A 7,214-nucleotide genomic window follows, 5' to 3' on the forward strand; every position below is an offset into this window, starting at 1 on the left:
ACAAGCTAACAAAAACACTATCTACAACCTAAGGAACCAACAAACAAAGAAACCAAACAGTAAATCAGAAAGCAAGGAACAAAAGACACCTAAGACAACCAAACAACCAATAAAATGCTAGGAATAAATCAACACCTTTCAATAACAACTCTTAATGTTAAAGGCTTAAATTCCCCAATTAAAAGACACAGACTGGCTGACTGGATCAAAAAGCAGGACCCAACTATATGCTGCCTACAAGAGACCCACCTCACCCATAAAGATTCACACAGACTAAGAGTGAAAGGATGGAAAAAGATTTACCATGCAAACAGAAAAGAAAAACGAGCAGGAGTGGCTATTCTTATATCTGACAAAATAGACTTTAAACTAAAAACCATAAAAAGAGACAATGAGGGACACTACTTAATGATAAAAGGACTGATCCATCAAGAAGACATAACAATCATAAATATGTACGCACCCAATGTTGGAGCAGCCAGATTTATAAAACAAACTCTATTAGACCTAAAGAAGGAAATAGACACTAATACCATAATAGCAGGGGACCTGAACACTCCACTGTCAATATTAGACAGATCATCTAGGCAAAGAATCAGTAGAGAAACACAAGATCTAAACAAGACTCTAGACCAATTGGAATTGGCAGATATCTACAGAACATTCCACCCAACAACCTCAGAATATTCATTCTTCTCATCAGCACATGGATCATTCTCCAGGATAGATCACATATTAGGTCACAAATCAAGTCTCAATAAATTCAAAAAAATTGGAATTATCCCATGTATCTTCTCAGACCACAATGGATTAAAACTAGAAATTAATAACAAACAAAACTCTGGAAACTATGCAAACACATGGAAATTAAACAGCATTCTACTTAATGACATATGGGTCCAAGAAGAAATCAAGCAGGAAATCAAAAAGTTTATTGAAACTAATGAAAACAATGATACATCATACCAAAACCTGTGGGATACTGCAAAAGCAGTATTGAGGGGAAAATTTATTGCATTAAATGCTCACTTCAGAAGAATGGAAAGATGGCAAGTGAACAACCTAACACTTCACCTTAAAGAACTAGAAAAACAAGAACAATCCAATCCTAAAGTTAGCAGACGGAAAGAAATCATTAAGATCAGAGCAGAACTGAATGAAATTGAAAACCAAAAAACAATTCAAAAGATCAACGAATCAAAAAGTTGGTTTTTTGGAAAGATAAATAAAATTGACAAACCATTAGCATGGCTAACAAAAAAAAGAAGAGAGAAGACTCAAATAACAAAAATTAGAAATGAAAAAGGCGATATTACAAATGATTCATCTGAAATACAAGGAATCATTCGAGACTACTATAAACAACTATACGCCAACAAATTTGAAAATCTGGAGGAAATGGATAAATTTCTGGACACACACAAGCTCCCAAAACTGAACTGTGAAGACGTAGAAAATTTGAACAGACCAATAACAATAAAGGAGATTGAAGCTGTTATCAGAAGGCTCCCAACAAAGAAAAGCCCAGGACCAGATGGATTCACAGCAGAATTTTACCAAACATTCAAAGAGGAATTGACACCGATTCTTTACAAACTATTCCAAAAGATTGAAACGGACGCAAATCTCCCAAACTCATTCTATGAAGCAAACATCATCCTGATACCAAAACCAGGTAAAGATATAACCAAAAAAGAAAACTACAGGCCGATATCCTTGATGAATATAGATTCAAAAATCCTCACTAAAATACTAGCAAACAGAATACAGCAACACATACGAAAAATTATTCATCATGATCAAGTGGGATTCATCCCAGGGATGCAAGGTTGGTTCAACATACGCAAATCAATAAATGTGATACACCATATTAATAAACTCAAACACCAGGACCATATGATCATCTCTATAGATGCTGAAAAAGCATTTGATAAAGTTCAGCACTCATTCATGACAAAGACCCTCTATAAGTTAGGTATAGAGGGAAAGTATCTCAACATAATTAAAGCCATATATGACAAACCCACTGCCAATATCATCCTGAATGGGGAAAAGCTGAAAGCTTTTCCTTTAAGAACAGGCACTAGACAAGGATGCCCACTCTCACCACTCCTATTCAACATAGTGTTGGAAGTACTAGCCAGAGCAATCAGAGAAGAGAAGGAAATAAAGGGCATCCAGATTGGAAAAGATGAAGTCAAACTGTCCCTGTTTGCAGATGACATGATCCTATATATCGAACAGCCTAAAACCTCTACAAAAAAACTGTTGGAATTGATAAATGATTTCAGCACAGTAGCAGGATACAAAATCAACACACAAAAATCAGTAGCATTTCTTTTCTCCAATAGTGAACATGCAGAAGGAGAAATCAAGAAAGCCTGCCCATTTACAATAGCCACCAAAAAAATAAAATACTTAGGAATTGAGTTAACCAAGGAGGTGAAAAATCTCTATAATGAGAACTACAAACCACTGCTGAGAGAAATTAGAGAGGATACAAGAAGATGGAAAGATATTCCATGCTCTTGGATTGGAAGAATCAACATAGTGAAAATGTCCATACTACCCAAAGTGATATACAAATTCAATGCAATCCCCATCAAAATTCCAAAGACATTTTTCTCAGAAATGGAAAAAACTATTCAGACATTTATATGGAACAATAAAAGACCACGAATAGCCAAAGCAATGCTCAGCAAAAAAAATAAAGCTGGAGGCATAACACTACCTGACTTTAAGCTATACTACAAAGCTATAATAACCAAAACAGTATGGTACTGGCATAAAAACAGACACACTGACCAATGGAATAGAATAGAGAATCCAGAAATCAACCCACACACTTACTGCCATCTGATCTTTGACAAAGGCACCAAGCCTATTCACTGGGGAAGGGACTGCCTCTTCAGCAAGTGGTGTTGGGATAACTGGATATCGATATGCAGGAGAATGAAACTAGATCCATACCTCTCACCGTATACTAAAATCAACTCAAAATGGATTAAGGATTTAAATATACACCCTGAGACAATAAAACTTCTTAAAGAAAACATAGGGGAAACACTTCAGGAAATAGGACTGGGCACAGACTTCATGAATACGACCCCAAAAGCACGGGCAACCAAAGGAAAAATAAACAAATGGGATTATATCAAACTAAAAAGCTTCTGCACAGCAAAAGAAACAATTAAAAGAGTTAAAAGACAACCAACAGAGTGGGAGAAAATATTTGCAAAATATACATCTGACAAAGGATTAATATCCAGAATATATAAGGAACTCAAACAACTTTACAAGAAGAAAACAAGCAACCCAATTAAAAAATGGGCAAAAGAGCTAAGTAGGCATTTCTCTAAGGAAGATATCCAAATGGCCAACAGACATATGAAAAAATGCTCAACATCACTCAGCATCCGGGAAATGCAAATCAAAACCACATTGAGATACCATCTAACCCCAGTTAGGATGGCTAAAATCCAAAAGACTATGAACGATAAATGCTGGCGAGGCTGCGGAGAAAAAGGAACTCTCATACATTGTTGGTGGGACTGCAAAATGGTGCAGCCTCTATGGAAAATGGTATGGAGGTTCCTTAAACAATTGCAAATAGATCTACCATACGACCCAGCCATCCCACTGCTGGGAATATACCCAGAGGAATGGAAATCATCAAGTCGAAGGTATACCTGTTCCCCAATGTTCATCGCAGCACTCTTTACAATAGCCAAGAGTTGGAACCAGCCCAAATGCCCATCATCAGATGAGTGGATACGGAAAATGTGGTACATCTACACAATGGAATACTACTCAGCTATAAAAACGAATGAAATACTGCCATTTGCAACAACATGGATGGACCTTGAGAGAATTATATTAAGTGAAACAAGTCAGGCACAGAAAGAGAAATACCACATGTTCTCACTTATTGGAGGGAGCTAAACATTAATATATAAATTCACACACACACATACACACACACACACACAAATCGGGGGGGGGGAGGGAAGAAGATATAACAACCACAATTACTTGAAGTTGATACAACAAGCAAACAGAAAGGACATTGTTGGGGGGGAGGGGGGGGAGGGAGAAGGGAGGGAGGTTTTGGTGATGGGGAGCATTAATCAGCTACAATGTATATCGACAAAATAAAATTAAAAAAAAAAAAAAAAAAAAAAAAAAAGGAATAAGGCAAGGATGCTCACTTTTGCTATTTCTATTCAACACAGTACTAGAAATTCTAGCCACAGCAATTAAACAAGAAAAAGAAATAAAAGGCATCAAACTGGAAAGGGAGAAGAAAAATTATCTCTGTTTGCAGATAATATGATCATATATGTTGAAAATCATAAAGCTTCTACACACAAAAAAACTGTTACAACTAATAAATGAATTTGGCAAAGTAGCAGGATATAAAGTCAATATTCAAAAAGCAATTTCATTCCTGTTCACTGTCAATGAACTATCTGAAAAAGTAATTATAAAATAATTTCATTTACAATAGCATCAAAAGAATAAAATACTTAGAAATTTACTTAACCAAGGACATGAAAGACATACAATAAAAACTACAAAACATTGTTGAAATAAATTTTTAAAAGACATAAATAAATGGAATAACAGCCTAAGTTCATGGGTTGAAAGACTTAAGGTTAACATGGCAACACTACCCAAAGCAATCTACAGATCTAATGTAATCCCTATCAAAAACCCAATGATACCATTTTGCAGAAATTAAAAAATCCCTTCTAAAATTCATATGGAATCTCAAGGGACTCCAAATAGCCAAAATAATCTTGAAAAAGCAGAACAAAGCTGGAGGACTCACACTTCCTGATTTCAAAACTTACTACAAAGCTTTAGTAACCAAGAGTGTGATATTAACATAAAGACAGATGTGTGTACTAAAGAAATAGAACACAGATGGTAGTGATTTATGATGTTTTCACTTATGAGTTTTTACTTCAAGATGGTTTAAAAATGATACACATTTAGTAGAATTCTTATTTCAAATTTTGAATTTTGTTCTTTTCTCAGACTAGCAATATGTGGTACAATATTCTCTTGCAATGCTAGGCAGTCACACCTCCCAATTAGCTATGCAATTGCGAGGGAAAAAACCAGATACTCTTCAGTCTACTGTGTTGCCAGATGATTTTGCCCTGTAGGCTAATGTAAGTGTTCTAAGCATATTTAAGATGGGCTAGGCTAAGCTATAATATTCAGTAAGTTAGATGTATTAAGTGCATTTTCTACTTTGGATATTTTTAACTTACAATGGGTTATCAGGATGTAACCCCATTGTAAGTGAAGGACCATCTGTATGTGGCCAAATGATTTTTGACAAGAGTGCCAAGACCATTCCATGGAGAAAGAACAGTCTTTTCAATAAATTGTGCTTGGGAAACTGGATATCCACATGCAAAATAATTAATTTGCACTCTTACCTAATACCACATACAAAAATAAACTCAAAATGGATCAAAGATCTAAAACTATAATACTCTTAAAAGAAAACATAGGACAAAAGTTTCGCAACATTGAATTTAGAAATAATTTATTGTACATGACACCAAACGCACAGGAAACCAAAAGAAAATAGACAAATTGAACATCATGAAAATTTTTAAAATTTGTGCATCCAAAGACACTATAAACAGAGTAAAAAGGAAACCCACAGAATGAGAGAAAATATTTATAAATCATATATCTGATAAGAGATTAATATACAGAACATGTAGAGAACTCATAAAATTCAACAAACAAGGAAATAAGCCGATTCAAAAATAGGCAAAAGATATGAATAGACATTTCTTCAAAGGAAATATACAAATAGCCAACAGCACATAAAAAGATGCTCAATGTGACCAATCATCAGGGAAATGCAAATCAAAACTACAATAAGATTCTACCTCACCCCTATTGAGTAGTAAAATTTTAAATTTAGCATTTCAGAAGGAAAGCTTCTGTTCCTTGAAATTTGCTTATATGATCTTTTTTATTGCCTAATGTCATACAAGTGAATTATATCCATTTTTGTAACAATAATTACCATTTATTAATTGCCCACTGTTCACAAAGCTAGACATTAACCTCCAAGCCTTATGACAACCCCAGAATTAGGTGTCAATATCCCTAATCTACACATGGAGCAATTGAGGCTCACTGAGAATTGGTCTTTTCCAGCACCTCCCAGCTACTAAGCAGTGAAGTTGGTATTCAAACCCAGCTCTTTCTCCTTCCAAAGATTATACCCTCCACTGAACCACAGTTGCCATATTTCTTTCCACTTAGAGAGAAATATGTTTTACAGGTGCTCACACAACTCATTTTCAAAAGACATAGTAATATTTTCTATAAAACAAGCCTGTCATAAACCTGTGCTATATATGTAAAAATTGTCCAAATGAAACACAGGTTCTATCATCTGTCAATGTCAGAGTGATGACCAGAGGCCCAAATGTGAAAGCTGAAAAATATAAAAGCTATTCCTATCACCATTTGCTATCCTATTGCCCTAGGTTCCTCCACTCCGCTTCTAATAGCTTTTAATATCCCAAAGTTTCTTAACAGTGTATTACATTTTTAAAGGAAGTGTTCTTGACTTTGTCTCCTGAAGGAATGGCACAAAGTCACGGACCCACAATTGTCCTTCTCAAGTTGATACTGATTTGTTCTAGTCCTAACATTAACTTCTCACCAAAATTTTGTTTCTTTCTCCTGGAGATTTCAATTGAAACGCCATACCATCTTACATCTAATTCATATGGGGAGGATTTAGTAATCCTGCCTATGCATTCTAGGATTTAACATTTATCTATAGGCCATATTTCAAAAATATACAAATATTCTCACTGTTCTGATTTTGTAGTAAGAATGAATTACACATTCGCTATGTTAATCTCATGCATATGGCCCCAGACCTTCTTTTCCTAGGTCTGGTTTTATAAATGTTTGGGATAAACTAGGTCTGATCTATTATATTTATTATTTGGTCATTTTGTGTGATCGTATTATAACGGCTGTGATTTTATGTTATCTTTGATCAACCTTTAAAAAATGACAGTACAGCAAATGTAATAACTTTTGCAAATAATTAATGCTAATTTGCAGACTTGTTTAAAGAAGGCATAACCAAAATAGGAAAATTCTGCTGCCATTAAATGAACTGTAAAATTACTGTGTAAAAAAAAGATGTGTGTGTGTGTGTG

The 7,214-nt window shown here is 34.8% G+C and overlaps 1 non-coding gene across 1 annotated transcript; it reads left to right on the forward strand.

Moving 5' to 3' along the window:
* Positions 1-6,842: 6,842 nt before the first annotated feature.
* Positions 6,843-6,968, forward strand: LOC134365310 (small nucleolar RNA SNORA72). Its single transcript, XR_010022016.1, has one exon. It is a non-coding gene; the product is annotated as a small nucleolar RNA SNORA72 (small nucleolar RNA).
* The last annotated feature ends 246 nt before the right edge of the window (positions 6,969-7,214 follow it).

The sequence above is a fragment of the Cynocephalus volans genome, chromosome 16, assembly GCF_027409185.1.
Source record: "Cynocephalus volans isolate mCynVol1 chromosome 16, mCynVol1.pri, whole genome shotgun sequence".
NCBI classification, from domain to species: domain Eukaryota; kingdom Metazoa; phylum Chordata; class Mammalia; order Dermoptera; family Cynocephalidae; genus Cynocephalus; species Cynocephalus volans.